This window comes from Triturus cristatus, chromosome 1_1 (assembly GCF_964204655.1).
Source record: "Triturus cristatus chromosome 1_1, aTriCri1.1, whole genome shotgun sequence".
NCBI classification, from domain to species: Eukaryota; Metazoa; Chordata; class Amphibia; order Caudata; family Salamandridae; genus Triturus; species Triturus cristatus.
This window is the reverse complement of record NC_140579.1, coordinates 124,375,303-124,398,437: the sequence shown is the minus strand read 5'-3', so window position 1 is coordinate 124,398,437 and position 23,135 is coordinate 124,375,303. Positions and strand designations below refer to the sequence as shown.

At 45.9% G+C, this 23,135-nt stretch overlaps 1 long non-coding RNA gene across 1 annotated transcript in view; it reads left to right on the top strand.

The window, feature by feature from the left end:
• The first annotated feature begins 1,531 nt into the window (after window positions 1-1,531).
• LOC146869746 (uncharacterized) overlaps window positions 1,532-23,135 on the top strand; it is a 28,650-nt gene continuing 7,046 nt past the window's right edge. Inside the window, exons 1-2 of the long non-coding RNA XR_014981483.1 lie at window positions 1,532-1,583; window positions 5,909-5,974. This is a non-coding gene — a long non-coding RNA (uncharacterized LOC146869746). The remainder of the gene's footprint in view (window positions 1,584-5,908; window positions 5,975-23,135) is intronic.

Below are 23,135 nucleotides of genomic sequence, written 5' to 3'. Positions count from 1 at the left end.
CCTCTTCACGGATAGCTTTTCTGGACCTGACCATCCAGATCACACAGGGCAATCTTAGTACCACTATGTTCAGTAAACCTACTGACCGTAACAGCCTTCTCCATTACAACAGCCACCACCCCAAAGCTCTCAAGGAAAACCTACCTTTTGGCCAGTTCCTGAGAATTAGGAGAAACTGCAGCATGCTAGATAACTTTAAAAGTGAGGCAACCATCCTAGAACAGAATTTGACTGAAAGAGCATACCCGCACAGGAGTATTGCATTGTCAAAAAAACGGGCACGGAATAACCACCGAGAGGCCCTACTGGAACACAAAACTAAAAATAAATCTTAGATACTGACGTCCGTCACCACTTTGACACCAATATCTAATCAGGTGACCAAGGTGTTGAAAAAACATTGGAGTATACTCAACACAGGTTCTATGAATATTGCTCCACCCAGATTTGCTTTTAGACACTCGAGAAACATCAAGGATATGCTCATCAGAACCAGACCTCAACTAAAAACAACCAAAAATTCACAACAAACACTGTGGCACCTTCCAAGGGTCAGAGGACACTATATCCATGTGACGGATGCAGTGTATGTGCTTTCACAACGACACACAGGACGGTTACCCTCAACACCTCCTTTACTTGGGAAATGAGAGCTCATCAAATTGCAATACCGCAAATTGCATCTATCTCCTCACGTGCCCTTGTAACCTCTACTATATAGGGGTGACAACCCGCCCTATCAAACTACGCATCACGGAACACCGCAGCAACTTCCGCTGTTTGAAGAACAACACCAAAATAAGCACTCACTTTCTTGAAAACAAACATTCACCTAATTCAGTGAGGTGGCTAATCTTGGAATCCTTTCCGAATATAACCAGACAGAGCCTTTATGCAAAGGAACAGCGATGGATACATCGCTTATCAACCAACACTAGTGGGCTTAACGATGATATCCCCTGGGGTACAATCAAGGTCTAAATAAGACATGAACACTACCTGATACTACATATAGTAGAGCTTACACTGATCTTACTGTTTTCACTGGTTTTGAGCTATATATATTTTTTTAACATGCTTCAAAAACCTATCTGACAAAAAAGTTTTACCATCACATCAGCACTTCCTTGACCATTAAATGAGTCCAATATACTTTTACCGTTGTGCTAACCTAACCCTTATTCAATCGATGGTAGGGTGTCTGTTTTAATTCCAGACACTCACAATCTGTATCCAATGTTAACACCAACTTACAATCTGCTATCAACAATGCCTTCAACTCAAGTTCTACACCATACACCTTAGTTGACAAGGTTTATACATTCCTTTTACGCAAAGAACTTAACAAAGCGCACATCTGACACCATTCTCCCATATTTTGCCTTGTCAACAGTGATCTTGAATCCCATTCAAACATGGCGGCCAAAATAAATCTTTTTCTGGCCTCGCATTGTATCACGTGACCATAGCAACGTGTCACATGCCAAACCCTTACACTTAAGTCCAACCTCCCTCTCCACCACGCCACCTTCCGGACTCGGTGGAGAGGGTAGGTCGTATTACGGTACTCGAGGAGAAGACGTGTAAGTACACACAAACTTTTTCTAACAATTTCAGTTACCTTTACAATATTCATCCACCTCGATGAGTACCTAGCCCCGATACACGTGAGGACAACACCTTTATTAAGATAACAGCCGCAATCAATATTGGTGTTTGCTTAATGTATTCCCGCATTAGTCAGATCTACCGCCGCGTATGGTTCTTAGAAGGTATTACGTGCTCACCCTGACAAACGCAATAAATCATTTACCAGCAACAGTGAGGGTTGAATAATGGGTTCCCGCCTCTCCCACACTAACTTTCTCGGCTGCTTAGGACGAGACATATGTGTGTTTGCCGTGACGTGTGCGCAAAGTTATGATTACTGACACAAGCAATGTTGGTTTACATGGGGTATTACTCAAGGACTAAGCCTACCATAATCCAATCCTTTTGTCAACACTAGAGGACCACAGGTTAACGTGGATCTCTATTGAAACGACCGTGATATTAACTTTATGTGTTACCAATTTTAGGTGACAATAATTTGGTAGACTAGAGGGAGGTATCCCCTTACTTTAATATACTCATCCTATGTAATGCTAGACACTGCCAAAACTCATCCTATGTAATGCTTTACACTGCCAATATTCCCCTAATCCTGTTTTCATTATACACTCTTTTGCTGTGCAATAAACATCGGGCATATTCAGGGATAGGTGAAGGAACAATACATACCATGTGGCATCGACATCTTGCGTAATTAATAATTAACAATTTTTAATTTCTAATGGATGTTTTTATTACATTAGACTCTCTAGTTTTTAGACCGCTTCTCTGTTGCTTATTCTTTGTGTGTCAAGACAACCATATCAGAGTGTATGATTGATGTATATTTCGTTAAATACAGTCCTATAAATTTGAGGAAGTCATACTCGTGTACAACCCACCGAGTACTGTTGATACCAGGATAGTGACTGATTAGGGTGAGTCACTCATGCACGGATGTGTGCTGCTTTTTATAGATGTTCCACACCGGTGAGTAGTCACTTCAGCTCACCTAGGGATCCAACACTTCGGCTTTTTAACTCTTTTGACGTTTATTGCGACACCGCACCATTTAAGTTATAGAGTGTGTGTCACATTGAAGGCGTTACCAATTGTTTGTATCAAAAGCAGCTGCATATTTGTTTGACCATACCTCGTCTTCTTTTCAGGTAGCTCCTGACACCAACAGGTATAGAGTCTGGACGTAATACGTAGATTGACACATAACCCTAACCTAAATAGGCTGTTGAATGTAGATAGGTATTTTCCATATAGGTCCTGAAGAATCGCGAGTATAACTACTCTAAGCGAGAAACATGTTGACCGACTATTGTAAATTACATGCCACTTTAACAGGAGACATTACACTCATATAAGTGCCATGTATACACGGTTTTAAATTAAGGTAGGAGGCCATCAGAATATTACTTACTTTCACTAGGCACTCCTCACCTTATTTTAATCTCACTGTTTTATATCTACATTAACTAGGCCCCACACCCGCACTTCATCTATACGGCAGTCGGATTGAAGATCTCTGCTAAAGTGCCCCTTTTTAGTGAGCCCGTCGGGCATTGCACCGCCGGCCTGACGAGCAGCAGCCCAAATGATGAAGAATGACACCTGAAAGGGTGTGTGAGGGCATTTAAATCCGACATATGGATTTCCAATAAAGTCTATAGGGTGCATTTTATTAACCTTAGCTTTCGCCTTGATATCACTCTATTCTTGAGGAACTATAGGAACATCCTTTGCCATCATTGTACTAGGGGCCCCGGTTCTTACTGGACCTCCCATTCCTCTGTGAGTGCTAAACGGCCTCTTCAGTCCCTCTTTTTGTTCTCTACACCAGGTATATGAACACATGGAGAAAAATATTGCCTTTCAGCGGCACGTGGTATAGTCCAAAGCTCTGTTTTTAAAATAAAATCAGTGCCTTCGGTGGTCATATCACTACAAGATTTGAAAAAAAAAAAATTATTGTCTATGGGTGTTCATGGAAGATAATTTCTAGGGACTGGAATCTAGAGAATGCTATAGTGATTCTGGTATTTTACAGACCTCTGCTAAAGAAAGTTAAATAGAGGCAGTTGCCAGAAAAATTAAAAAAAGAAAGTCCCTAAGCAGAAAGCAATTCTGGTATTTTACTGACCTCTGCTGGTCGTTTTCTATCAAAGCAGTTAAATAGAAGCAGTTGAACAGAAAGAAAGTCCCTAAGCGGAAGCAGACAAGTCCTAGGGCTGATCTCCAGAGCCCACAAAGTACATACACATATAACTATATACTAAAGTATATACAAGAGGTCTCGATTTTTCGACCTAAAAAGACAACAGACCTTTTCAATCTATGCTCCCAGGATCAGGAACACCATCCCTGTATTCATCAGGAGGATCTCTGCGGTGCTCCAATTTAGGAAACAGTTGAAGACTTATCTCTTTAAAGAACACCATATCACAATGGAAAACTGTCCACAACTTAGCTTCACCTCCTGTTAAACACTGACTTTAAGCTTCTCTTTGACCATGTACAGTGCTCCGCTGTCTTTTGGTTAGGTTTGCACTGTAGAAATGACCTGTACATACATAAATACATACACAGCACCTGGATACCTTCACGGGTGATAAGCCGCGCTATACAAGTACCGCATGATTGACATACATACACATTGGATTAATGTAGTGTGACAGCAACCTCGGATGTTATACTGGCACTAGGCAGCAAATAAAGGAGAAGAACAGAATAGTCCACAACAGAAAATGTCAAACTCAAGCCTTAAATTACCTGTAATAGAATCAGGGTTAGTCTTGGCTGCAGAATGAAAGCGAGCTGTGTTTATTTTCTTTGTTGGGAGAAATACAAAAGCTTGCTCTTACTTGAAACCACCTGATGGGGGGTATCTTGAGCAGATGTACGGAAGTGAGGCAAAGAAAATGGAAAGGTCTGTGAAGGGTGCAAACGAGGCAAAAGAAATACAGAACTGGTCCTAACAATGACCCAGGCACATATACCAAAACATTTAAAGAGGATTTATGTCACTGCAGGGAACCATTGTAGTTCGGGGAGTGCCTGTGAGAGAGACTACGATAGAGCCCAAGTAGTCAGACTAGGAATATCAATCAATTCCTGGCCCGAATACACTAAAGCAAGTGGGACTAGGAATATCAATCCAGGCAGCATGGCTGGCGCTGGCCGCGATCCAGACTCAGATGGGTGCACCGGCGGCACACACACACTGCGTGTGTCAACTGCGCGTCCGCAGTGCTCGGTATATAATGAGGCATTATCAGTCTAAAGCCGGGTGACTACACTGCAGCCTGACCAAAGATGGCGCCTTTAGTCGGCCACTGTAGGTAAAAATAGCTGCCAAATAGGGAATCACTCAAGTGACCCCCCGTCAACACAACAGAAAACCCGACCACCCAACAGGATCAGATTTAAAAAAAGACACCCTTGATAAAGAACATAGCACATGACAAAGGGCCTGATTTAGATCTTGGTAGATGGGTTACTCCGCCACAATGGTGACAAATATCCCATCTGCCAAAATACAGATGCCATAGGATATAACAAGCATTGGCATAGCCAATCGGTCTCGCCTTTGGAACCTTATAAGTGTTCAGGCATGCAGCACATTATCCTGGGTGCTGTGCCATCTGGAATGGAAGAGCTATACAATTGCTTCGCACTGTGTACCCTTTATAAACAGCAGCCATCTAAATCTGGTCTGATGCAGGTAATACTTGTGGCATGATTACACAATCAACTTAGGAAGTCGCAATGATAGAATCCCAAGACCACACTATGAGGAATTGGCAAACAAAACGTGCACTGTAATGTGGTACTGGACCAATTATGTTGAACTGTGAACCAAGCTTTGGAAAAAGTGAAAGCACATGCTCCAGCAGTGTATGTCACCCACTGACAATAAGGATCAGTAGTATAGCATCAAGATACTCTATGAAGCGCCAAGTGACTCCATAAAACAGAGATTATTAGAGAGAAAACAAGAGTAAAGCTGGAGACCATAAAAGACAACTCTGTGGGTTTCCATTTTCGTCTGGCGTGCTCCCAGTAGACTGGGAGCCTGTGCCTCCTCTCCGACCCGACAACGGAGACGGAGAGAGCGTCAGTGCACATGATGGTTTGGCCGGCCTGAGACGGCCGGTCAGACCGTCGTCATGCGCACTGAATAGCAGTGCCCAACATTACCCCTCCAAAATGTCATCACCCTGGCCCCGCCCCCAAGCCTCAGCTCCAATAGAAAAGTATAAGGGTAAAAAACAAGGGTTTGTTATTGTTTTATTTTTCATTTTTTCAGCTCCTGGCAGGTGGGGCAACGCTGCTCTGCCATAGCCCCCCGTGAGGTGGGCCATAATGCAAGCACGTAAGTATTCTCAACCAAAATGGAGGCATTTTATGTATGTCTTAATATGGAAAAGAATAGACTGGGAGGTGAGAATTGCATAGTGGAGAAGTCGAGAGCACTGAGGGCAGAAACTATTTAAAAAGATTGTAATTAAGTTTGCTAACAACATCTTCAAAGAAAGAGGATCGTTATTCAGACAATAATGAAATAATTGCAGGGCTGAATTAACCTCCCTTGATAATGAAGAACCAGTTTTAGGACGATTAGAATATCAAACACCCTTAAGTAATCTGTAAACTAAAGAGTATTCCCAAATTAGTTTATAGTCAACATGTTCGCAGCCCAAGGAAATCGCTGATCTGTAACTACTGATACTTCGACGTGACTTCTTTTGGGAACCTAAGGAATCTAGAAAATGAAGAACTGTGTTGACATTAACTGAAATGGGATAAAGACTTCTTTCAATGCACCAGTAAGCCCATTGCCTCCAAGCTGGTTTGTAAACTTTGAAAGTCTCTTGAGCCCAAGATGGCTGGAAGTTGGGGAGTTGCCCAGAATGACCGTAGACCATTAATTGAAACTTGCCTGCTAGAATCCTCTCGTGCGTGCACCCAGGGTTTCAGAAAATGAATGGATAGAGCTATGAGGCACGGAAACTAGGGATGCAAAGGAGTTATTAGAACTACGTGAGCTTTCTGAGCCAGGCAACTGGAGTTTATAACAAAGGTGGAAATCTCTAGAGATCCCTGATGACCCGTTGTGAGAAATTGGATTGTTGGTTGAGGAGGTGGTTTTTGGTTGGCAGAGATATGCACCCTGTCCAAGCAGGTACCGCAATCCTAGTCAGGGTAGGTCAGATACACATCCTAAATGAACCTGTGCTCACCCTCTGGTAGCTTGGCACAGAGCAGGAAGGCTTAACTTAAGAGGCAATGTGTAAAGTATGTGTGCAACACACAGTAAAAAGACTCTACACCAGGTAAAACAACACAGATATAATGTTAATAAATAAAACAAGACCCAATTGACACTTATCCAATGAGTAGAAGTCAAGATATCAATTTTTAAAGATTAAATGTAAAAATAGCGCATAGAAGCAATAAGCGCCTAAGAGGGTTATCTGGTTGCGCTGGACCAGGGCAAATTCAAGAGTTCAGGCCCACCGCGATGGAGCGCGGGCCAGATACAGGATTCACGCAAGGCCCGCTGAACAAAGTACCTTAGTCCTGGTCGCAACAGAGAGATGCAGGGTGCAGCCAAGCGATGCGTCGGTGTTGATCCCGCAGTCAAGTTGATGCATTGATTTTCTTCATGCCATGGTAGCAATGTGCAGGGTCCAAAGACTGCACCAAGATGAGAGGCGCCAGTTCCGTAGACGATGCGCCAGGTTTCTCCACGCAGTTGAGGGGATGCGTTGATCTTTCCCACACTGCAGCGGAAGCGATGCATTGGTTCTGATGTATTGGTTGTTTAAGGTGATGCGCTGGTTCTAAGTGCGATGCTCTAGAAGCCGCAGCTGAACATAGTAATAATCAGGCTCTTTTCTTTCATAAATAAATACAGGATATATATTCTTCCTTTCCTGAAGGCCCAGTCAATCAATCAATCAGGGAACTGTAAGCGTGCTACTCACCCGTGAGGATCTCAAGGCACTGAGGTGGGGTCCGCAGATCTGTTTAGCCGAAGAGCCAAGTCTTGAGGGTCTTTCTGAAGGTGTTCAGGGAGGGGGTGCGTCTGATGTTTGCCGGTAGCTCATTCCATGTCTTGGCTACAATGTGAGAGAAGGATCTTCTGCCTGCTCTGGCTCTGTGTATGCATGGGGTTTCAGCCAGTGCGAGGTTGGAAGAACTGAGGTTTTTTTTGGGTAAGTAGAAGTTGATTCTGTCTTTGAGGTATCTGGGTCCGTTGTTGTGTAGGCATTTGTAGGCTTGAGTGAGGATTTTGAAAGTGACTCTTTTCTCCACGGGGAGCCAGTGGAGACTTTGTAGGTGTTGGCTGATGTGTTCATGTCGGGGGATGCCGAGGACGAGTCAGGCGGCGGTGTTCTGTATCATCTAGAGTTTGCGGCGTAGGGACGTGTTGATGCCGGCGTAGAGTGTGTTTCCATAATCCAGTCTGCTGGTGATGAGTGCGTGGGTGACTGTCTTCCTTGGATTAGGGGGGATCCACTTGAAGGTCTTGCGGAGGATGCGGAGGGTGTTGAAGCAGCTGGAGGTGATGGCGTTGACCTGTCGGTTCATGGTGAGTGATGAGTTGAGTACGATGCCAAGGTTCTTGGCGTGGTCTGAGGGGATAGGTGGGCTTCCGAGGGCGGTCGGCCTCCAGATGCTGTCCCATGCAAAAGGGGTGGTACCGAGGACGAGGGCTTCTGTCTTCTCAGCGTTGAGCTTCAGGCAGCTATTTGTCATCCAGAATGCGACGTCTTGCATTCCTTTCTGAAAGTTGAGTTTGGCAGTGGTGGGGTCTTTGGTGAGGGAGAGGATGAGCTGGATGTCGTCGGTGTAGGATAGGTTGTTGAGGCCGGGTTGTCGGATGATAGATGCGAGAGGGGCCATGTAGATGTTGAAGAAGGTGGGCTCAGTGATGAGCCCTGTGGGACTCCACAGCTGATTTTCGTGGGGCCGGAGAGGAAGGGCGGGAGTCTGATCCGTTGGCTCAGATCCAGTCCAGGGCTGTTCCTTGTATGCCTGCGCCGTGTAGTCTGGCGACTAGTGTGCAGTGGGAGACGGTGTCGAAGGCTGCTGATAGGTCGAGTAGGATGAGGGCTGCGGAGTGACCTTGGTCCAGGAGGGTGCGGATGTCGTCTGTGGCAGCGAGTAGGGCGGTCTCTGTGCTGTGGTTGCTTCGGAATCCGGATTGGGACGGGTCGAGGACAGCGTTCTCTTCAATGAATTGTGTCAGTTTCCTGTTGACTGTTTTCTCTGCAACTTTGGCTTCGAATGGGAGGAGCGAGATGGGCCGATAATTCTTGAGGTCGCTGAGGTCAGTTGTGGGCTTCTTGAGCAAGGATCTGACTTCTGCGCGCTTCGAGTCATCTGAGAATGTGCCTGTTTTGAAGGTGGTGTTGATGGTGCATTGTAATTAGGATGCGATGGCGGCCACGGTTCTGTGGCAGATGTGAGGGGGCAGGGGTCGGTGGGGGCCCCCGAGTGGATGCTTTCATGGTCGAGGTGGTGTCTTCGGCCGTGATCGGTTTCCAGTTGGAGATGGTGGGCTGGCTGGTGTTTCTGGGGGGCAGGGGGCCATCTGTGGCACTTGGTGGATGGTCGATTAAGTTATAGAGGTTTTTGATCTTGAGGTAGAAATATGTTCCAAGCTTGTCGCAGAGGTCTTCGGATGGGGTGATGTCTGTGGCTTTGCTGCGTGGGTTGGTGAATTCTGAATGATACTAAAAAGTTCCTAGGAGTTGGTGAAGTTGGCCAAGATTTTGTTGTGGATGAAGTTCCTCTTGGTGGCTCTGATCTGGTTGTGGTAGTCTGTCATGGCATCCTTGTAGGTGGTGTGGTTTTCTGTTGTCTTGGTGTTTCTCCAGTTCTTCTCCAGGCGTCTGGCGGTGCGTCTGGCTTCTTGGAGAGTGTGGAGAACTAGGTGGCTTTCCTGGATCGTTGTCTGTTGGGGTTGCGTAGCGGGGAGAGCTCTTCTGCACAGTTGGAGATCCAGGTGTGGAGTTCTCTGGCTGCGTTGTTTGCGGTGGGTGCCCAGGTGTGGTTGTCTCAGGTGAGGGTGGAGTTAAGTTGCTCGTCGGTAACCTTGCATCAGTTCCTTCGTGATGGGGGTGGGGCTGGTTTGGGTGCCTTGGGTTTGTTGATGGCAAAGTGTAAGCAGTGGTGTCGGTCCATGGTGGCTGCGTTGTGTGGCTGAATTGGACTCTGTTTCCTGCCGCGAAGATGGGGTTGAGGGTGTGTCCTGCTCTGTGGGTCGGTGTGTTGATGAGTTGTTTAAGTCCGATGCTGGCGAGGTTGTCACAAAGGATAGTAGGGTTGGGGTCACTGAGGTTGTCTAGGTGGAAGTTCAGGTCTCCAATGAGTATGTAGTTTGTTGAGGCGATGGCGTGGGGTGCGATGAAGTCGGTGATGGTGGTGGCGAAGGGTGTTCGGGGGCCGGGGGTTCAGTAGACGAGGGTTACTCTGAGTGTGGCTTTGGGGGTGGTCTAGATCTGGAAGTGAAGGTGTTCGGCGGAGGGGAAGGGTTCGCTGGGGGTGGTGAGGCAGAGGGTGCTCTTGTGGGCGATGGCGAGGCCCCCTCCTGGGTGGTTGGGGCGGTCTTTCCTCTGGATTTTGTATCTGTCTGGTGCTGATGTCGGGGGCAGAGGATGCATTGGTCCAGGTCTCTGTGAAGAAGGTGATGTCGGGCGTGAGAAAGTTGAGTAGGTTCCAGATTTCCATGGCGTGTTTGTGTACGTAGCGTACGTTGAGGAGCATGCATTTTTGGGTGTCGCCAGTGCTGGCGTCGGTGGTGTTGGAGGCCAGTGTGGTGGTGAGGGTCTGGCAGCAGTGGAGGCAGGAGAACTGGCCGTGGGTCTTGTTCGACGAGGCCTGTTGGCATTCTCTAAGTCTTCAATGGTTGAGTGCGAGGAGGGTGGTGGTGTCGTAGCGATGGAAAGTGGGAGATCCAAGGTTCCTGGCCCTGGCCGCGGACGGACGCAGACAGGCACAGACAGGTTTGCCTTTGGTGGCGCGATGGCACAGCGGCCGCCATTAAGTAGGGGAGGTGGGAGGGAGGAGAGGCTGGGAGGCGGGAGCAAGGGAATTCTGGGGGGGAATTCCAAGGGGGAGGGTCCGCAGGGGCAGCAGCGGCGAAAGGCAAAAGGAACAGGCAGGCACCAGAAAATAAAAACAGTGGTGGAATTAGAGCAAAGACACAGATGGGCACAATAACAGTGGCACAACAGGGAAAAATTAAGAAAACAAAACGGCTGAGAACGTTGAAAAAATGGCTGAGAAAGGTCACTGAGGTACCCTCAAGTTGTGAAGTTATATTATCTCAGACCGAGGGTAGTCTTTCAGCCTTTCCAGACCTCAGCGTGAGCCATCTTGTGGACCTTGTAATGGAAGTAAAGTCAGGTTCTCCTTTGGACCCTGTGAAGAAATCAAAACCTTCTCAGGGGTTTCACTGATACACCTCGTCCTTATAAACAAACAAAGAAGAGATTGGCACAGAAGCTGTAAAATAAAATACATCTTTTTATTAACCTCAGATGAGGGAGATTGCATCACACAGTAATCTCAAGTCACTGTAGGAGGCATTCTAAGGAGTACAGAGAACAGGGGCCTTATATACCCACACAGGGGCTTAAAAGAAGGCGGTACAAGTACACATGAGAAGAGTTACACACATAGATGGTCATACAGTAAATGCATAGTCAACAAGTAGGAGGAGTAATGAGTTGCTGACATCAGTTAGAACAGCCTGACAGTTCTATAATAGGAGCAGGTGCATTCTACTAGCTAGGCCCTTCCGAGCATGTGCAAGGTTCTGGAAGAGGGAGAAAGCAAATGGCCAGCACATAGGTAACTAAAATGGCTGCCAAGTACAAAATGGCTTTCAGCTCATGCTAACAGATCCCCGTAATCTTGATTGGGCCCATTCACGCGACAGGACAACTCCCCCACCTAACCATCACTCACTTGACAGAGGACGTAGAATGACAGGCTTTTTAATCCATAAAAAATGTATGTGCGTGTCTGACGTACTCATATCATAACTTGTTCACCTGCCTTCAACCGCCCTGGCTAATCCTTTAATGAGTAGCCTTTGAACACAAATCCTTGCCATGTTTGTCACCATTTTGCACGTGCTGTAGACCTGCTGAGGGCCTCACAAGCAATTTGTTCTCTGGTAACATGTCACTCCACCACTTCCTGTCTGCTGACTGAACCGCCCTGCCCATAGTGTCTTCCCTATTTTCATTTGGGGTTGGCTTTATAACGTAACTTAAGGGTACTCTGAAGTTTGATAGCACCTGTGTCTCTTGCAGCTATGCAATGACTTTGCATATATATATTTTCATAATGTGATTTGAATATGTAAACTCTGTGCATAGCACCCACTTACCTTGGTAAAGTAGTTCCATCTGCCATATTGCTGAGTTCTGTCAACTGGTGTACTACGATGTTTCTGGTGCAGTTGGTTTGTGTAAGATTCTAAATTTAATCCAAGGTGGGTGCGATGAGATACAAAGGACTTGCATGCACTGGGACCATCCCTAAATATAATTTGCAGTTCTAAGTTACTCTACCCGGCAACATGGAGCAATGCCTTTCAGATACATCGCATTGTCCTGGCTTTCTGCAGGTTGATTTACCAACCACCTTTACCAGTCTGACTTTTGAGGATGTTCTGAGGCTCTGGAAGGCTTTTCCTTTAAAAACTGGAATAGGTCCGCTTGCCCATTGTTACCTAGCAAGCGCTAAACCCATTTATAGATTTGGCTAGAGCTTCAGCTCCCTCCTAGATCTCTTTGTAGTCCAAGCAGAGAAGGGACCTGGTTAATGTAATTGTGAAGAATGCAGTTTTTAGGTGGAGCCTGGGCAGCTGAAGCACTGCTCTGCGAGGCATGCTGTACTGGTGTTTGGCCGTGAAGCCCTGCCCACTCTCCGCCCATATTTGTCATTGGCTTGTGTCATTGTCCTTTGTAAATGCTGGCTTCTGATTCGTTAATAGGTTTGTTAGTCCCTCCTTGTTTTCATTTGTAATCTCCCATGACGACTGGCCTTTTTACTTCGGTTGATACACAGTACATCTTACTTAGTCTGTAAGCATTATTTTTTTAATGAGTTTCTCCTACTATAGGCTCAACATGCTTTCCTGCATGCGCGCTTTCATGGGACTCTTTTACAAAAAAAGCACTTGTTTGTTAACTTGACAAACTAATACTTTTTTTTGGTAATAGCGCCCCATACCGTGCTTTCACTTTAATAGCGGCTGCGGACCTTTCTTCAAACACAACTCGTCTAAAGAAAGGAGCGTGGGCTCTAGTAACATGAAAGTGCAGCATGGGGTGATTGTAAACAACAAGCATTTGCAGTGCAATAGGTCTCGCATTTTAGAAACTTTGACCTATTGGTATTGTAAAGGACAATGCCTTTTATTATTGCAGGTTTAAAAAAATATATAAATAAAAGGCATTGTCATTTACAATGCCAATAGCTCAAAATCAATTGCTATTGCGAGACCTATTGCATTGCAAAAGCTTGTTTTTTTTGCTTTCCTTTTCATTGTTCTCAATCCTCTTACTGTTTCCTCTTTTCAGTGTATCGTACCTCCTGCTAAAACCACAGCCAAAAACCCCTCTGATCCCCCTGTTCCTCCTGCTTCTTTTATTATATCTCTCAGTGCTTTAAATGGGCCGGTACTCACCGGTACTGAGTACCGGCACTTTTTTATTTTCTTCCCTCGAGTACCGGCACTTTTCCGGTACTCATGGGACCTGACTTCAACCCAGGCAGCGCTTCCTCCATCCCTCCACTGATACCTCTGCAGCACCTTTAACAAGTACTGCACGGAATTAATCGCGGGAGCTCTTGTCACCAGGAACCAGCGTGAGCTGCTTTGGAAGTCATGGGGGGGGGGGGGGTAGGGGGGGAATCTGCAGAGTGGTTATCGGATCCATTGTTCTTTCACAGTGGGGCTGAGAGGGGGCTGTACAATCAAATGGATGGCGGTGGGACGCACTGTTCAGGATTGAATATACCGAAGACAGAACAAAAGAACATTTGCTGATGCTTTCACCATCGGCACGCATCTGAAATGCCTACTTGCCTGCTGCTGCTTTCTGTGTTTTTCTGTTGTTTCAAATGTTACTTATCACTGACCACCATTTAAAAGTGGGGTTATGGCTGTGGGAGTGATGTCCACTGAGTGTTATTTAACAGCGGCACATTATGCGCACCTGGGGACAGGCGCCAGCTGGCCTGCCCGTCTCGGCCTCGGACCCCTCCCGGGTACAGGCCTCGCTGGCCTGCCCTGGGTGTATGATGCACCAGAGGGCACCGTTCTTCAGGTTACAATTACAACTTGATCTATATTTCCAGAGTCTCTCTTCATTCTAAAACTCTATCTTGTTGTGAAATGTGTACTTTCTGTAAGTATAATAATGCCTTATACGAGTAACAGTAACTCCTTCCAGGATGAGTACACTCACGTAGAGGGACGACGAGGCACGGCTTTTGAAATTACGAAACGTGTTTCTTTATATCGGATAAGTGCCAAGCGTTTGTGTACGTGGTTGAGAAAACAAGTAGGTGCTGGAGGAAGGCTATGAACTCTGGCTGCTGTTTCAGAATGAGCCACAGGAATGAACACAGCTCATTCGGAATTGCACACTCTTCGGATACCCTTCGATTTTACTAACATTTTGTTTTTAAAACAAATGCTCATGAAATGCTCGATTTCACTGTTGCACAAATAAAACACACACTCCACAAATAGACACGCACCGTAGGCAAACACAGTAGTGACGCACACAACACAATAACGGATACATGCACACAAACCATAATGCACAGACACGGATGAGTACATACTGCACAGATGTACATGCACCAAAGATTTATGCCCAAGCACGCACATGCAAACACTTGCGAAAACCACAAGCACGGACACACAGTACACATATTCCATTGGTAGACACACACATACAACATGCACACATACAATTAAACACATACCAAACGCATACAAACTCACAAAAGAAACTATGAAGCTTCTACTGGTCACCTTACAGTATCTTGCTGCGACTTTCTTCACAGCGTGACATTTGATGACATCACATTTCCTTTATGGTTTTCTTGATAAATAACTATCACCTATGGTGAGTGCTGTACAAACTGAGCAAAAGACACACAATTGATGGACAGAATGCAGAACAAATCAAAACATTATTGTTTTTGTTGCATAGAGCCTTGTGTTACCTGCTGGTCAAAAGTTAAGATCCTTGTAATATAGCTCAGTGAGTTATGACCCTGCAGCAAGGACCTGCCTGCAAACAAGAAGGCATATGTTTAGAGCCCCGTTGTTATTTCCTCAATCTTTTCTTATTTTAAGGATGCTAAAAAAGGCTACTTTGGGTAGTAATAAACACTTATCAGTAAGTGCCATATATATATATATAGTTATTAGTGAGATAACTAATGGACACATACATCCGACATTCTTACAATTAATGCAGATTTTGTGCATACAACCGTGGCAAAGTCAAAAAGTTTACCCCGCCCCTTCTCCCACCTTAGCACCTCCCTTAACTCCGCCCACTGCTCCTTTTGGTGAGTACCTGCACTTATTTTTTTCCATTTAAAGCACTGATATCTCCTCTTACGTGGGCATCCTAGTGTTTCTTCCTGACCCCCTCCCCCCCCCCCGCCCCACCGTCTACTCTAACCCCCAGTTCGGGTGTTCTTCGGTTGCTCCCGATCTCCCGCCTCCCATCTTGACTGTCCTCTCCTGGAACCGGAAGTGTCTAACATCCGCGTGTCTGAGACAGGAAGCTGCTTATCAAACCCTTTTCCGGAAGACAATCCCCCTGGGGGCGGGCCTTCCTGCTGTCGAGGCATGATACAGGCCCACCATCAGGCCACAGCTACATATAGTCTCAAAGAACTGCCGAGGGCCACGGTCTGTTCTTTCTGCGTGAGTCACTCTTCCTTCCGGAACATTCTCTGTTGGGTACTTTTATTTTAATGGTGTAAAACAGTTTTTTTTGTTTCATCTAGGGCAGAGGCAGTGACTTCTGTCTTTTGGAGAAGAAGCAGAGAAGGACCCGGAAATGGAATGCTAGTTCAAAGCTCGTCTCACCAACTGACTTTACGCTACAAGGCAGTAGTGCATGCCTACATCTTCCACATTTCAATCGGCTAATAGGGTGCAGGGCTCGCAGTTTAGTCCAGGAAGAAAGTCTGTTCACAAGTGGTGCTGGGCAGGTGGGCGTTCTCCTTCTCCCTTGTATGTTGAGCTACGGAATACGCAGTGTCATGACACCTGGGCACAGTTCAAAACAGGGTCTGCCTGCGGAAATTATGTTCTGGAGCAAATCCATCTACAAAGAAACATCCCAACAAGTAGTCTTGGGTTGGAGTCAGGTCTAGGGTTGTGACCAGGATACAGAGAGGACGGCATTCTCCCTTATTTAGATGCACCATGAGGGATTGACAACAAAGGATTTCATATACCCTTCACACCTTGAGCCACCCAGTGCCCCAGGTGAGACACCGCATGACCTTCCTGGATCTCTTCAGAGAGATCTCAGGGAACTCAGTCAATTTGATTGCCCACTCCTTGACTGGGCATATTGCTATGATGCCTGAAACCCATATTAATGGCTGCAAGGAAGCTGAAGGTCCCAGAAGTCAAAAATTGTTCCAGTGAATCTGAATGGTGCCCTGCATCAAATCAGTTTATCTGTTGCATTCAAACACATCTGGGCTGAGGCAGATTGACTGAAGTGTCTTACAGGCATCTCGAATGTTTCTGTGTTCCAGCCAGTGCAGGAAGTGACGCTGATCCATTCGTATCCTAGGTCCGGTAGCTTTTATTTAGGAGGATTCGGGATCAGCATCAGTGATGTGTGCTAACTTTAGCCCAGTGCAATTGCAGACACCAGGAAACTGTTATCAGCACCCGCACTGCTTCGTGTTCAGAGCAGCAACCTGTAGGAGGTAAGGAAAAGTTTACACATTCACTTCCAGTGGAGCCCAAAACAAATGCCATCATCTATCTTTTTGTTTTATTCCCATCCTGAGGGTTAACTAGAAGCTCTCATGTAAGAGGTATTAATGCACTGTAATCAGTTCCAATATATTTGTCCAAATGAATAATGACACTAATAATCATTTCTATAGCACTTACTGATAAGTCCTTATTAACTTCTAAAGGAACCCTACCTAGCAATTTTAGAATAAATACATAACTGAGAAAAAACAGTAAGCTTCTACACCAGTGCTCTCCAGTTTTCACGCAGGTCCTCAATGCTGGTTAGTAACAGACGGATTTATAAAATCCAAGGAATTTAACTTGTAACCGGCAGGTAACACAAGCCTCTTTGCAAGAATTGCAGCCACCCTCTGAATTGTCTACACAAAATACGAATCCTGCATGTGACGCGTTGGGCTTTGCTGCAGGCACATGAACCCTCTATGGTATTTCATTTGGAGTCAAACCTGTGGCCTGTCTGTTTTTGAGACAAAAGCCCAAGAAAGCTTTTGCAAACTCCTCTGGTGGTTTGGATCTGGCAGTTCGCACACATTTTGCTTCGATTACCGAAGGAAGTAAGTCCATTCATGACAGACTAGACTTCTTGCACTGTTTGTAGTAAAGCTGTTATTGTTATCATCACTTGTAAAGCGCACTATCACCCTACGGGCATCCTGGCGCTATCATACGTGTCCCCAACTGAGTTCATGGTACGTGGGGTGTCAAACCATTTGAGTGAAATCATGCTCTAGGATAGAGCCATGTCTTCAGCCTTTTCCTAAACTGAAGAAGATCTTCCAGCTTTCTCATCTCGGGTGGAAGATTATTCCAGAGTTGTGCAGCTGTGGTGCTGAAGGCCCTACCTCCTGATTTTGTTTTTTAAATCTTGGTACCTTCACCAACTTGGCGGAAGAAGAGCGGAGGCTCCGAGCAGGGGCATACCAGGCAAATTTGTTCTGCATTGGTTTAGGTCCTGCCCTATGCAGAGCCTTGAACACTATGCAAAGCAACTTAAATTGAACTTTTTGCAATACAAGAAGCCAATGCAGCTCCGACAAAGTCTGGGAGGCAGATAAGTGTCTCGGCCTTCTCAAAGCTAACATAGCTGCCATCGTTTGGATCCTCTGGAGTCTCTCAATCAAATATCTTGGGGACTCCAGCAGCAAGGCATTGCAGTAATCCAGTCTGCTCAATATGGTGCTTCTTAGCTGTGCATTGCAAAGGAGCCTCCCTTGAGCTAATGAGCTGACTAGCTCTGGATGATGCACCTGCACCCAGCGAGTGGTACAGAGACCTGAGAAGACCTTGGCCACCATTTCCAGCACTCCCAACAAGAATGTGTTCCTCTCTACTGAAGAAGGACAACTATCCTGAAACACGTGTCTAGAGATACACAGCACTGGCTGCACCAACAAGGGTGAAAAACTAAAGCCTGACACCGAAGTAAGTGTTATCATGGCCTGCATTTTGTGGAAAGTTTGCCTGGCATGTGCTGTCCCCTAGTTATAGTGGGCACCTTGCACCAGCCCACACAACCCTTATTGATGATAGTTTAAAGACAACCTTTATTGAAAGCTATCCTAGTGGCAGCTATGGAGAGCAGCCTTCAGGCTAAGTCTTGGTGGAATGTAAAGCAGCTTGTTTTACCAGTCTATAATCTCTTGAATGACCAAATGAAAGGAAAACCACACCAGTTATATATAAAATATATGCATTTATTACTAAACACACCCTACTAGTCTCTTTATGAGGCTAGAGGTCAAAGCACACAATTTACAAGCACTAAATCAACAAAAAATAGCACAATACACGATAGGCCCCAGAGGGGGACCGAACCATATACTAAGAAAGTGGTATAAGAACCACGACTTGACTAGACACAGTGCCTACAGCACGTAGAATCGCTGGGACCCCAAGAAACCACTCAAGGTAGTGACACAGGGGACCCACGGGGGACGTATGCAGTGTGTGAACACAGGCGCGAGCTCCGTACAAGTCTATGCGAAAGTCGCGGTTGGAAAATTAAGAATAAGGACACTTGGGAGAGGATTCTAAGCAAACCCCTTGGAACTAAGACAGTTCTAGGGCCAGCACCCTTGACAGTAACGGAGTACTCGTGCTACCTATCCCAGAGGACCCGGGTGCATAGGGGTCAAGTGGTGTCGGAAACGCTCGTCGATTTCAATGGCGTCTTGCAAAGAAGTGCTGCTGCCGTGAAGAGGAGAAGTGCCCGGTGTGATCCAAGCCTGGATCGAAGATGTGAAGAACCTGGAAGCAGAGGGGACAGAGTCTGGGTCACTAGCCAGTGTCCAGGGGCACGGTAGACGAATGCCCACCAATGTTGTGTGCTTCAGGTGCGAAGAGGTGAAGATTGACTCTGCAGTCACGGGGACCAGGAGACGTCGATGACGACCAGGAGCCGGATTCGAGCTGTCCCACAAAGGATGTTAAGTGCTGCGGTGTCGGTGCTCGGATTGAACACAACAAACCTTGGCAACGGCAACCCACACAGGATGAGTAAAGATGCTTCGGTGCAGACCAGCAAGGTCCTGGCAACTCCCCAAGAATGGAGAGTCAGGGCACGTCTGGAGCAACCAGGGAAGCTCAAGTAAAGTTAAGGATTCCTTCTTAGGGACCCACAGGCCAACGGACCAGGGATCGCAAAGGGACCTCGAGACAAAACACAAAGGGCCGGCTCACGGAACACATGTGGAGTGTAGACCGGTGATCTTCGGTGGAATTGCAGTTTGGGGTCAGTGCTACAAGTAACCCAAAGCTCAGCCTCAGAGATTGCCTCAAAGCTGATGCTTCTGCAAAGTGACGCGCTGTTCAGGGGTTCGGGTTGCACCGTCTCCGAGAGGGATATGGGCCTCAGACTTGCTGGGGGCACTGATCAACCTCAGAGACTTCGGGAACCCACCTCCTGTGTTGCACAATTCTTCGGAGTCCTCAGGAGCTTTGGAGATGCCAACCGGTCAGATGCGTCTTATGTGCCTGCCAAGCAGGGGAGTAACTCCCTTACTCCAACGGAGATTCTTCAGTCATCTAGCGCAGTATAGATCGTCAAAGTTACAGGATTATGTGTCAGAGTTACGTCCAGGTAAATCTAAAGTCCTGTAGTCAGGGGTTCCTATTTTATACCCAAGGAAGGGGTGGGACAAACTTTGGGGACCCGCCTATGGGAGGGTGTGGACAGAGAGGTGGCTACACCCATGTCCTTTGTCCAGTTTCGCACCAGAGCAGGGGCTGAGTGTCCCTGCAACTGGTTTGAGCTGGACTATGCACAGGGACACCAAATGTGTCCACAGTGCAGACATCAAAGCACTCTTCCAGCCCGAATACACTAAAGCCTGTCTGGGAGGTGGTCACACCTCCCTGTGACAGCAAACCCATTGCCAAGCCTTACCCTGCCGGAGTTTCGTCCAGCAGCAGGAGGGCAGACTTGTGTCTGTGGCTGGCAACATCCATTTTGTGGTGCCTGGGTTCTGTTAAGCTGGTATACTGGTGGTGCCATGTTTCTCCCTCTAGTAGGGTTGAATCATACCTCACCCGCTAGTTACTGGCGGGGAGGTATGGTTCCAAGGTGTTTTACACCAAACACGACATGTTTCTGTGCAGCCGTTTTGAAGTTAGCATTTACCGCAAGGTTATAATGCACTTAAGAGTATATGGTCTGGCTGCATCACAGACAACCCCAGAGAATGGATTCCGAAGGCTGTAGAGGGGATCTGCTTATGCATGGGCACCCTCTCACATAAAACCCAGCACCCTGCCTTCAGGATTGATAAGGCCTGCCATAGGGGTGACTGATAGGTTTATATGTGCAGTGATAGGGTGAGATATAGTGAACCTATATCTTGGTAAGGGGTGCATGCACCACTTTACCCAGGCTGCAGTAGCAGACCTGTGATGTCATTTTGGATGACTTCCCAGGGGTGGCATAATACATGCTGCATCCCCTGGTAGGCCTCTGGGGTACCTATTCCCTAGGCACATAGTGTACCATATACTAGGGACTTATAAGGGTACCCCAGAATCCAATCTGGAGTGTACCTAAGGTACATAGAACCAATTTAGAGGAGAAAGCAGATAGGCTGCGGTCCTGTTTAGCAGGGCCCCAGCCAGACTAAGTCAAAAAACAGTGAAACATCAGAAAAAAGTGGGGGAAACTGTAAAAAACAGATCCTACTCTCCTACACATTTACAATGATGCATCAAGGCAAACTGAGTGCTGGGATGTGGGGCAGTGTGGGTCCACTCTCCTCCAATTTATATGTATTGACAACTCCTTCCTTGACCATTTTCCACCAGCTGAGAACTGGCCACATCGAGACCCTCATTCCTCACCTGCTGGTATCTGAAGACAAGATCTGGGGATGAGGGAAAATGCCTCTTCGTTTCTACTTGTCTAAATGTCCCTATCAAAATGTCATTTTTTCCCAGGGTTCGTTGTGTCTAAAGGAATGAAGTCTTTGTAAGCGAGGCCTTCTTTAAAATGTTTCTCCAGCGTGTTCATTAACTTCCAGAGTTATCTTACTGTTACTATATCCTGTGAGCCAACGGGTTACCAGCAACAAGTTTTCATACACCATATACTCACCTGGGCCCATTCATTAAAACAAGCTAGTAAATACCGCCGGGGGTAAATTTTTGTATTACACTCTTTATCCAAGATCAGTTACTCATTCTCCCTAAACAATCTTTTCACAGATTAAAGAGTTTTTACTTTTTGTCAATGGACTTATTTGTTAATCTAGTTTATGGATAATATGACTTTAAAATCCTCGCTTAACTTGTCTTATTTGTTTAAAATAATCACAGACTCAGAAAAAGTTTTAAATGTTTTATCTAATTAATTCATGTGAGTCAAACGCAATAGCACAGAGCATAACCCCGTTTGTCATAGGAGGAAGTTCAATTAATAAAATCAGTTATCTAATTTTAAGCAAAAATGTCACAATGACTGTACTCAAGAAAGGAGAGCATAGAGAGAGCAGTACATATATATAACACAGACATAAATTTACATAAATGGTGTGGAAACCAAACCCCTTAGCCAAGGAGTTGGGAAGGGTTCCCAGGAAAGATCAAACGACCAAGACTTCAGGACAGGTTCGGGACAGGAATCAGGACAGGTTTCAGGAGAGGATAGATGACCTCTCTAGCATCGACACCAGCGTTGTTCTCCTCTCTGACACTCTCTTCCTCCTCAAGATTCTTCCGCAAATCTGCTTCTAAATTTTATACGTTTTATGCTCTAAGATGTTCTTTTGCATTCGCTCAGCTCTCCGACAGCATCCCGGTCTCTCAGCATCTCAGCATCACAAGCTCTTCAAACCAGCAGCGTTCCGGTCTGCAGTCTCATCGCATCACAAACTAACTTAAATAACTAAAATCTAGCTCATTATACCTTACTACACCCATGCTCCTCCCATTAATGTTTCAAAATTATAGGGCCACTAACTCTGATTGGATGGGCAAGGGGGGTTGATCATCACACCCTATTAAACTTTCAATCATATTGTAAGACTATTGATAAACGATCCCACTCCTTCATTTTTATTCATATTTCTTTATTTCCTACCCGCATTCATATCTTTATTTACACAAATAATATACATTTTATGTGTTCTCTTCCTTTTACAGGACAGTTTGTTGGTTCCCAGGCTATGTATCGGGTCTTGACCTTGGACGCACTCTAAGTTCTACTTCATCGGTTTCTCGCTCTCTCTTGCTGCGTATGCGTCAAGTCATGTGTTGCGCAAGCTTCAGTTACCCACCAGGGTCTAACACACAAACTATTCGGAAAGTCAAAAAGAAACATATTAATTTCAATAAAATGATTTCACTGTATACCACCTATCTCTACTCTAACCCCAATTACTTATAAATGCTCTCCTGCATTAGCAGTTTAGTAATAACACGATTTTAGTTTCAGCAGTGCAGATGCTTAGCATGTGAGTTTCTAGGTAGCCATCTTAAAGCATTCTGCGCAGAAGCAAAAAATTTCCCTCCAAGCAAAGAAAATGTCACACTACGGCAAGGTGAGCAAAAAAACGCTGGATTTAGGCCTAGATCTTTGTACTGGGGTGAATGTATAACATTGTTCTGCATTCTGTCCATCAACTGTTGTTTTTGTATTTGTCACTCCGAGTGGTAAGAGTATGCCCAGACGTGGGTCCCGTGCTCTCCATGCCACTGGAATCAAGCTATCCTGGCTGAATAGGGGTGAAACCCCGAAACCGGTCCTAGGATGCTTGATTTCGGTCCAGGGAAGACATGGCTTGGCAGTTCGGGCTGGACTGTTCCCATGAGGCACAGGGTCAAGAGTGATTTGCATATGGCCATGTCTGAACTGGGGTGGCGTGGTGAGCAAAATAACGATGGATTGAACCCAGATCTGTGACTGGGGGTGAATGTTTTGCCAATGTGCAACATTCCGTCCATAATCTTGTGTGTTTTGCTGTTCGCCCTATGTGGGAAGAGTATGCCC